A 10,455-nucleotide genomic window follows, 5' to 3' on the forward strand; every position below is an offset into this window, starting at 1 on the left:
TAGACTAGGACTGTAGTTCTGAAGAAGATGAGAAGCAGTCAGATTCAGGTTGTATGTCAGAAGTGGGGTAGACACATCCCTGTGAAGGCTTGGCCGTGCTTAGCTGCAAAAGTCTAAGAGGAATCAAGAATAACTTCAGGCCCTTGTTTGAAGAAATGATGGAGGGGCAGTGACTTGTGTTGGATGACATGTTGGAAAATCGCTGTGACGTCAGATCCCTAGTGATACATGTGAAAATGAATATCCAACATCTCTCTCTCTACCTAATTCTTTGGATGCCTCCCATTACCTTGCAAGAATCAGTGTCTGCTACCTGTTGCTGTAGCATTTAATATTTCCTTTCTTCCAGATTAGAACTTTTCCTTAACTTCTGAAACATGTCCTCTTAGTGCCCACTGTAATCAGTAGCTAGACATAATTTAGGGTATGGTCTCTCCAATATGCCTAGTTATTTACTAGACAAGGTCAGTCCATAATCTAACGCCTAAAAAAAAACATAAAAAAAAAAAAAGAATTCAAGTGTCCAGAACCCCAGAAACCATCTATAAGTGTTTTCCAAATTTACATAATTATCAAAATAACTTGTTAAAATGCATATTCCAGGTCACCTGGGTGGCTCGGTCAGTTAAGTATCTGCCTTCGGCTCAGGTCATGATGCCAGAGTCCTGGGATTGAAACCCAAGTTGGGCTCCCTGCTCTGAGGGGAGTCTGTTTCTCCTTTCCCCACCCCCTCTTCCTCTGGGTCCTCGTGCTCTCTCTCTCTCAAATAAATAAATAAATAGATCTTTAAAATGCAGATTCCAGGGCTCACTCCAGATTTACTGAATTCGAGTTTCCCAGAGAGGAACCAAAAAGCTATTCTTTTCCTTTTTTTTTTTTTTTTTTTCTTAACAAGTTCTCCAAGTTGTACCAACAATGAGCTAAGTTTGAGAAGCAGGGACCTAGACTCAAGCCGTCATTACAAAAGAGGAAACAGAAAGCTCAAAAGAGTTAAGTAATTTCCCAAAGAAGCCTTTCTTCTCCTGCAATTGAAAAAGAATTTTTCTTTTTTGCTCTTCTTTTAACTCTCCTCATTTCCCTTGCAATATATAAAAGTTACATGTTTTTGATCAATCTCTAAGATGACTGCTAACACTTCCTAATCACGTCTCTCAGGAGAAGTGACCTTGGAAGCCTAAAACAGTCCCAGAAACCGCTCCATCCCTTCCTCATGAAAAGCTCACCTTGAAACAGTGGCAGCCACACTACTCTAGGAAAATTATTTCTTCTTAATTGGGACCATCTAGAGAGGCTTGGAGTATTGGAACCAGAGATACTCTCTTTGCCAAGTTAAAAAAAAAAAAAAAAAAGAGGCATCCCTTTGTCCTTATTATTTTCGAGATGATGCATGTGCTCTAACAGCTTTTGCGCACCGAGGCTCTCGTTGACATCAATAGGCAGTATGCATGTAAAGGGCAGCAGGAGAGCCTCATTATCTCCAGCCCAAGCAGAGAGAAATGCAATAATCATCGTTCTCTGCTTTTCTTGAAGCTTTTAACTGGTGTTGGAAACACAAGTAACCTTAGTACTTTGGATTAAGATGAGTAACACCTTTTCCAGTTGGCAGATGGGGTTCAATGCCTGCTTACAGAGCACAAAGTGTGGGGGTAAAGAAGCTGTTGAATGGGAGAAACTATTCTTATCTCTGAGACCGGAATGATTGATTTGGCTTTGTGAAGAATGGCGACTCCCCATTAATACTTTCCAATACGCCCAAACTTTTAGGTAGGTGAGGACTTTATGTGTCCATACAGGTTAAAAGTATCCATGTCCAAAAGAAAGGTTGACCAGAGAGAATGTGACACCCACTCCAAAAGCATAATTAGGTCAAACCACTTTGTTGATCAGGCATTTTTTGTTCTTTTCCCGGCCTAGGACACTGCTGTAGAATTGATGTAATTACATCATAGATCTCATGAATCCAGTTAGGTGTCAATTATCTGTTCCACTAAGAGAACCCTTGGCACAGATCATTTAAACAGAAAGGGGGTATACCTGGATTAAAGCCTTGGTCTTCCTTCCCTCTGAGAGGTAGTATTATCATCACTTTGAGTCCTTCTCTTTCCCTGTTCCCCTTCTGACACCACCAAGAGAAGAGAGTCATTCATCAAGTTTCCTTTGCTGAATTAAAAACTATTAGAAAAACTGCTATTTTCTCCTCATAACAATAGTTCCCTCCTCTCCACTTGGTTAACTCTCAAACTGCCTACTAACTGTCTTTTTTATTTTACTCTGTTCTATCTCACTTCTTTTCCCGACATCCTTTTAAGATCACGTGGGCATCACCCTTTCAAAAAAGTGCTCTTTTAATTGAGAGCTTGATTTCAGGAGCAGGATTTATGATGGAGATCTGCAGGCACTGTTTCAGCTGCCTACCATCTATGTTGGCATACTCCTTCTAATCCAAACTGACTCCGGCATCCTTCCATCAAGCGCACTAGACAACAATATTAATATTAAGAAAATGGAGATGAAAAAGATTTCAGGGGCGCCTGGGTGGCTCAGTCGTTAAGCATCTGCCTTCGGCTCAGGGCGTGATCCCGGCGTTCTGGGATCGAGCCCCACATCAGGCTCCTCTGCTGGGAGCCTGCTTCTTCCTCTCCCACTCCTCCTGCTGTGTTCCCTCTATCGCTGACTGTCTCTCTCTGTCAAATAAATAAATAAAATCTTAAAAAAAAAAAGATTTCAATTTGTCTAAGTCATTCAGTGAGAACAGAGTTTCCATTTTTGTCTTTGCATTCTAAACCACCGCAAATATTCTGTTGTGTGTGTGTATTTTTTTTTCTTTACTGCAGGTAAGAAAGCTTTTCTTTGGTTTTATTTCGTTTTGCTTTTAGCTCCTGAAATATACTTTGGCCACAGACTTTTCAAATGTAGGGAAATGCGAGAGGAGGCATGACTCATCCTTGTTCTCCAAGGTGATCTCCAGAGGGTCGATTCACCATTGGTTTACTACCGTCCCTGCTAGCCTTTCTGTTGGAAGCCCAGGCCACTCAGCTGTATGCTCACCTCGTGTACTCACAGCTGCTATCTCACCCCCTATTGCAAATATGCATTTCCACCCTCCTAATTCAAGATTGCCATTGAACACCTGTGTAGGAAGAGAGAGTTAAAGCCAAGTATCTTGCCTTCTCATGTAGGTGGAAAAGTGGGAGAATAAAAGCCAAGAATGAATACAAGTATTCTTTTCATGCTTCAAACTTATTTTTACCAAACTACCTCTCTTTCTACTAAACCACACTGGCCTCCTGAGCTGGATTATTCCTTGAGGGCAAGGACCATGATTGATACTTGTTTGAATGACTCTCAGACCCTAGCCCAATGCCAGCCACACAGGAAGGGTCAAGAAATAAGAAATTCTTATTAGTGGGCAGGAAATGTGATAGGGTTTTAAAAATCGTATCATTAAAAGCCTTATTTCACAAATAGTAAAATATTTTCAGAACAATGGAATATAATCTCTAAAGTCACATACGTGACCAACTGGTGTCTGCGGCAGGACTACAACACAAGAATTAAAGCCATGAAAATCCATGCTTTTCATGTTCCAAGAATCGGACCCCATAAACCCAGCCACCTGAATCCTCAGCATGATGAGGATGCAGGAGATGCAGAGTTCCACAGTTCCAGGCACCCGAACTAATGTTTTCCATCAGAGAAGCAGGGTGGAAATTCCAATTAATAGCCATTTATTGAGCACCTGCTATAAAAAAGGTATACTGAGTACAAAACTCGGTGTTAGGCATTTGGAATAAAATACAGCTAAATGTGTTGATTTTCCTATCGTTCACAAAAATAATAACCAAACTTGCCATACATAGATCACTACTTAATAGATATACATGCTTAATAAATAGTAAACTATAAACAAATACTTTTTAATTGATTTTTATGAAAAACTTGTAGTTCCTCAAGAGACAAATTATTTTTATTTATTCACTCATTTATTCATTTATTCAAAAAATATATATTGGGCATCAAATAATTCACAGGCACTCTGCCAGGCAATGATAATACAAAAGCGAATAATTCCAGGTCCTTATGCTCTGTGACATTACAGATGAACAGCAAGAGCCCTACACTTAGGACAATAAAATGGAAAAGATATTCTATGGGGGACCATTAGCATGAAGCTGGTAGTCAAAGACAAGTGAGAAGTCAGTTCCTAGAGCATTTTAAGTTGGAAGACACTCATTGAACAGTTGAAGGTGAGACATGTTCCAGATGGAAAGAAAAAATGTAAGTCAAGGCACTGAGACTTGGCATAACATAAGTGAAAGATGTGGAAAAATAAAGAGGTGGAGTGGGGAGAGTCACAGGAATGGATAAGGAAAAAAACAGATAAGTCTCTAGACAAATGATAGATTTTGAGCTTTATTCTGTGGACAGAAGAAGCCATTGAAAGTTATCTAGCAAAGAAAAGACTTGGTCAAATTTTAAGTGAACAGGGGAGATGTGACAAAGCAAAGACATCTCAAGGATGCCTGAAGTTGTTGATTAGTAACAGACTTTGATATATGCCACAGAGATTTTGTATGAGAGCAAGAAGAAAATATAGCATACAGAATCTGATAGAAAATTCAATTTTGGACTTTGTGGTAAGCAGAAAAATGACTCCGCAAAAATGTCTATGCCTGTATCTCTATAACCTGTGAGTACATTTCTTTATATGACAAGAGGGATTTTGCAGATGATAATAAGGTTGTGGACCTTACAATGGGGAGAGTATACTGGATCATCCAGGTGGGCCCAATCCTTAAAAAATATAGAAACTTTCTGAGGCACCTGGGTAGCTGTCAGTTAAGCATCTGACTCTAGGTTTTGGCTAAGGTCACAACCTCAGATTCCTGAGATTGAGCCCCAGGTCGGGCTCCACGCTCAGAGAGATTCTCTCATTCTCCCTCCCCCTCTCATTCTGCCCCTTCCCATGGTCATGCTCTCCTCTCTCTCAAATAAATAAATCTTAAAAAAAAAAAAAACATAGAAATTTCTAAACTTCCTACCTATGGTGATAGAGAGATAAAATAGGAGAGGAGATTCAAAGCGTGAGAGGGATTCAACCCTCCACTTCTGGCTTTGAAAATGGAGGAAGGGATCCATGAGCCATGCAATATTGGAGGCTTCCAGAAGCGGGAATGTTCTTCAGTGAATAACCAGCAAGAAGAATTTCAGTCCTACATCCACAAGAAATTAAATTCTGTCCAAAAAATGAATGAGCAAGGAAACAGATCCTCTTCTAGAGCCTTCAGAAAGAAACAGTCCTGCTGGGACTTCGATTTTGACCTGGTGAGACCTATGTCAAACTTCTAACCTTAAGAACTACAAATAATAAATGTATGTTATTGAAGCCACTACAATTGTGGTAACCTGTGATGACAAGAATAGAAAACTAAGACAGATTTGAAGTCAAAAAGAGGAAGCTAGAGTGACCATGTGGGAAGAGGGAGGCAAGGGAAGAGGGAGGCAAAGGAAGAGGGTGTTCCAGAGAGACTGAAAAACAATCAGAGAGGTGTAAAGAGCAATCAGGAGAAGTCATAGAACCAAGGAAGAAAAAAACTCCAAGAAGGGAGGATCCAAATTGATGATGGCCAGAAGTCAAGTAAAATTGGACTGACAGCCTGTGAATACCAGTCTTCAAATCTATGAGCAGAATCTTTAAAGGATTAAATCAGAAGGTGAAAACAACTCCGGCCTTCAACCTCTGGCGTCTGTACCCAGTGTGCCGCCATCCTATAAATGAGCTAGTCATTTGCAAAGGAGGATTTGACCCTCATTTAAATCAAGAAAAGAAATGTCCATAGAACAAGACATAAAATATGGTTTCTGTCTTCCTTCTGACTTCATGTTTCATGAATGTGTGCCCTCCTAGGTTAAACTTGTTATTTTAAAAGCCCTTAAAATACTATCTGCAAGGCTAAAAAGGGGTGATTTTCTTCATTCCCTGGGATTCTCATGGCAGTAAGTGTGGATGCCAGAGTCCAAAACTCTAGATGACCATTCCACTTCTCCCGAATGCATACCAATGTTTGAATTACCAGTTACCTTTTTAATTAAATGCAGCAGCTGCTTTCAACTGACATTCTTCACGAATATACTTGAGGGGACCCGTTTTACTCATCCCCGTAGCTGCGGAACCTACTCAACAGTAGCAACACAGTAGATCGGGAAGCGTTTTTTCCTCACTGAATTGGGGAATAAATGAGATTTGTAATAACCTGGTGAAGTCATCATATCTGAAACACAATTTATCACATGACTTTCAAAGACTCCATTACCATGTATAACATTTATAATAACTGAACTTAATTCTGTTAAACCTTGTACCAAGAAGAAGAAAACCCACCTTACATTAGCATAGAGATAATAGTCAAAGTACTACATGCTCCTGTATACTTCACAGAGCTTTGTTCCAGCAAAGAATTGTTCTCAGACCGTACCTTATCCTGACAAGCCTGGTTTGGCACACAATTATGATGTATGTCCTTGACTGTATTCAAGTTCACAGAACACAGTACATATTTTCTTTTCTGAAATAGCAGAGCATTGTCTTGCCCCAAGCATCCCTGGGAATACTTGGGTGTTATTTGAAAATCACTTTCAGATTCTCTAGACAGCTTTATGCAATATTTCCCCAAGTAGGTCAATTTTCTCCTTTGTCCATATCAGCCTTAGCTGGCTTCTTTCTTTATAGCATGTCCCAGCTATAATCTCCAGGGCTCTTCCACAGCCCACTGCAACAAAAGCCTACTCTCATCAGTTGAGTTTCATGGACTTTCCAGACTGCTGGGAGATTTAGAGACATTTAATCTTACCAACAGAATGAGAAAACTGAGTCTGGAAGTGAGGCGAGTTGCTCAGGAGGTAAGGCTGGTTGGTGGCAGAGTCAGACTCCAATCCTTATTTTCGGACTTGGACGTAAGTGCTCTTTCAACGACATAGAAAGATGCTCACATTCCTTGTAGGATCCAGCAATTAGGCATTTGGCACCTTTGGGAATGGTTCTTTGGGCTCTTTCTCAGAGTGTTAGGCTAAAATGTGCAGTTTATTACGTCAATCATATTACCCCCTGGAAAGGAATCCATGATTTCTCCAATTTTGGAGTTGTGGCATTTTTTTTTAATTTACGAATTATTTTTTTCCCTACCCGAGTCACTTCTTTCTACCTATACTAAAAACATATTATCAAACTTAATTTATTTATCCATTCATTATTTATTATATTTATATATTAATTATTATATTTACTTGTTCAGTTATTTATATATCATTACTTTTTTATATATGTCATTTAGTTTGTGTCAATTTGTTCCTGCTAACCAGATGTAGTGATGAAAACAGATATGCTTGTTTTTTTGTTTGTTTGTTTGCTTAGAGTAGGAGAAGCATGTCACCAAGGAGATCCGGTTTCATTCCCTTTATGTGTTATGTTTTTTAGTAGTGATTGGGACAAGTTTAGAGACCTATATAAATAGAGAAAGGGAAGGATATTTTAAAATAAAAAAGTCTGAATAGGAATTTTATCCCTCTCAAGAAAACAATTATTTTATTTCTCCAATGCAAGTGATTTAGAAATAGTTTAATTTGATAGTTTTCAGGTAAATCCCATTATTTCTTTGTAGTGATAGGAGTTTCCTTGGCGACTGGCAAAATTCAGGGTGGGAAACAGATTTTTTTAACTGATATAAAGCCACTTTCTTCTTCAAACATGGCATCCCATCCCCTCCTTGCAATTGATAACTACTTAAATATAAGAAACATTAGATAGATAGATGATAGACAGGTAGACGATAGATGATGATAGATAGATAGATAGATAGATAGATAGATAGATAGATAGATGATAGCTAGATAGAGAGCTAGCTAGCTAGATAATAGACAGATAGATGATAGATAGATAGATAGATAGATAGATAGATAGATAGAGTAGATATAATTGTTTCAGGGATTCCTTAATCACTTCTTTAAAGGCCCTAATACCAATACAGTCACATGGAGAGCTAATGCTTAAACATATGCATTTTTGGAGGGCACAATTCAATGTATAGTTTGTCTCCAGAACATCACAAGTGTTTCTTGATTCCTGCAAGAATTTGACCATTTCATTATTTTTAAAAATGGTTTATATGATTATGACAAAGCGAAGAAGCAGAAGCACAGATTTTTTAAATGCATATCTTGTACTTTGTCTGAAGGAATTAGTCATCCTTGCTCCTTTGCAACATGAGGGCAGGGCCCTAATCTTACAGGGCTTGTGCCTTTGTAAGACGAGGCAAAGCCCCAGAGCTCTGGCTCTCTGTCTCCAGGATGAGCCCACAGCAAGAAGGCAGCCATCTGCAAGCCGAGAGAAGACGCCTCAGAATGCAACATACTTTGTGGGCACTTTGATGTTGAACTTCTCTGCCTCCAGAATTATGAAAAATAAATTTCTGTTGTTGAAGCCACCCAACCGGTGATGTTTTGTTATGACAGCCCAAGCTGACTCATACAGACATTGAGGACAATTATTAAATCCATCTCGTTTCAAGTATTGTCACAGGGCAGATGACCAAGGGTCTCCTGTACAGTGACATACAAAGATGCCTTTTAAGAAAACAAAATCAATTTCCTGCCTTTGGTTAATTTCCCATTAGATAACTTTCAGTGCTGTTATATATTAGTGAAAATATATAACCCAGGGCTGATTCTTCTTAGATTAATTCAGAAGCACCTACAGAGTTCTGTCAGAGCCCAAATAGTGTCTCAAAGGAAAATTATTGCACAAAGAATTAAATTTTCACAGCCAATGCCAAGGTTAGTCCAAGGACAAAAGTGTGTGCTGGGTAAGGGGAGAAGCACATAATGACAAGAGACAGAGCTGTACAGAAACACAAAAGAAAAATATTTTAAAATATCACCAATTACTTATTTATTTTCTTTTTCATAGAACAATTTTGGAAAATACTGAGGAATGTAAAGCTAACTGGAAGCCCCCTACCCTTCCTGACAGACATTTTCTCTTAAAATCAGTTAAAGCGGTGATTTGATCACAAATAAAGCAAGGTCACATTTTATTTGTTTTCTGCAGAGTGCGAATGGAGTTTGTCAGAAAATTGAGAAAAGGCCGAGTGGTAGCTGCAAATTAACTCTTGGAAGGTCATGCAAGATAAACTCAATGAAGACTGGTAGATTCCTCCATGCAGACTCCTCAGGAAGCAAATACGTTGGGATTCCTTTCCTCAAACTGTGCTCTTCAGAGCCCTCAGGTTTCTTAGAGACACCTCAGGGAACTCCTGGAGACAGAAGGAAACCCTACTGATGCCTCATGTTCCCCTCTCACCTCCTTTCTGTTTCTTTGAAATGTTTTAAAACCAATTGTGATAGGTAGTTGAATGCCTCCTAAAGAAGGCCACCTCTTAATCCACAGATCTTGTGAGTTACCTTGCATGACAAAAGGGACTTTGCTGGTGTGATTAATTTAAGGATTTTGAGACGGGAGTTTCTCTTGGGTAATGTTATCACAAAGGTCCTTATAAGGGAAAGAAGAAAGCAGAAATGTCAGCGTCAGAGAAGGAGCTGTGATGGTGAAGCCGAGGACCAAGTGATGGAAGGCGGCATGAGTCAAGGAATGTGGATGCCTCTAGAAGCTGGAAAAGCCAAGAAACAGATCTCCCCTAGAGCCTCCAGAAGAAATGGAGCCCTACTGACACCTTGATTTTAGGGCGATGAAACCCATTTCAAATTTGTGGCCTCCGCTTTGGACTTCTGAACCTTACAGCGGTCAGACGATAAATACATGTCGTGTTAAGTCCCTAAGTTGTGGCAGTTTATTACAGCAGCCTTTAGAAGTTAATACGCTGTGGGATGAATACGAGAATTTCTTCAACTTTAGAATTCATAATCTTTATCTGGGATGTTTGTCAAATACTAATTTCTAAACTCCACTCCCCTCAAATTCTGATGTGGTCTGCTGGCAAGCCTAAGAACCTGCATTTTTAATGCGGACACTCCCCACCCCCATGATTCAGATTTCAAGGTTACAACACTAAATGAAATCAGATTCACCAGAAACAGCATCATAAAAGAGAGAAAACCATGGTGCTAGCAAGAATAACGTCGCCACAAATCCCTCCTTGGTATTTTCAGCAAGCATTCCCGTGAAAGATGCAGCCAACATAACTCAGCATCACGAGACGCGGCAAGCTTCTAGTAGAAGCCTCTATCTTGTGACTATTCATTGTGTCAGTGCATTTCAATAGAACTTATTTGCTTTACCAAAGAAATATGTACTGTAAGGAAGTATAGTAAAAAGAGTCCAGGTCTTGTGATCAAAAGACCTAGCTCAAACACTCTTCTCTGTCCCCATCTAGATGTAAAGCACAGGGCAAGACACTTCTCCTTTCTGGACCTCAGTTTCCCCATGTATAAAATGGGAATTTT

This window comes from Ursus maritimus, unplaced genomic scaffold, assembly GCF_017311325.1.
Source record: "Ursus maritimus isolate PB19 unplaced genomic scaffold, ASM1731132v1 scaffold_8, whole genome shotgun sequence".
NCBI lineage: Eukaryota > Metazoa > Chordata > Mammalia > Carnivora > Ursidae > Ursus > Ursus maritimus.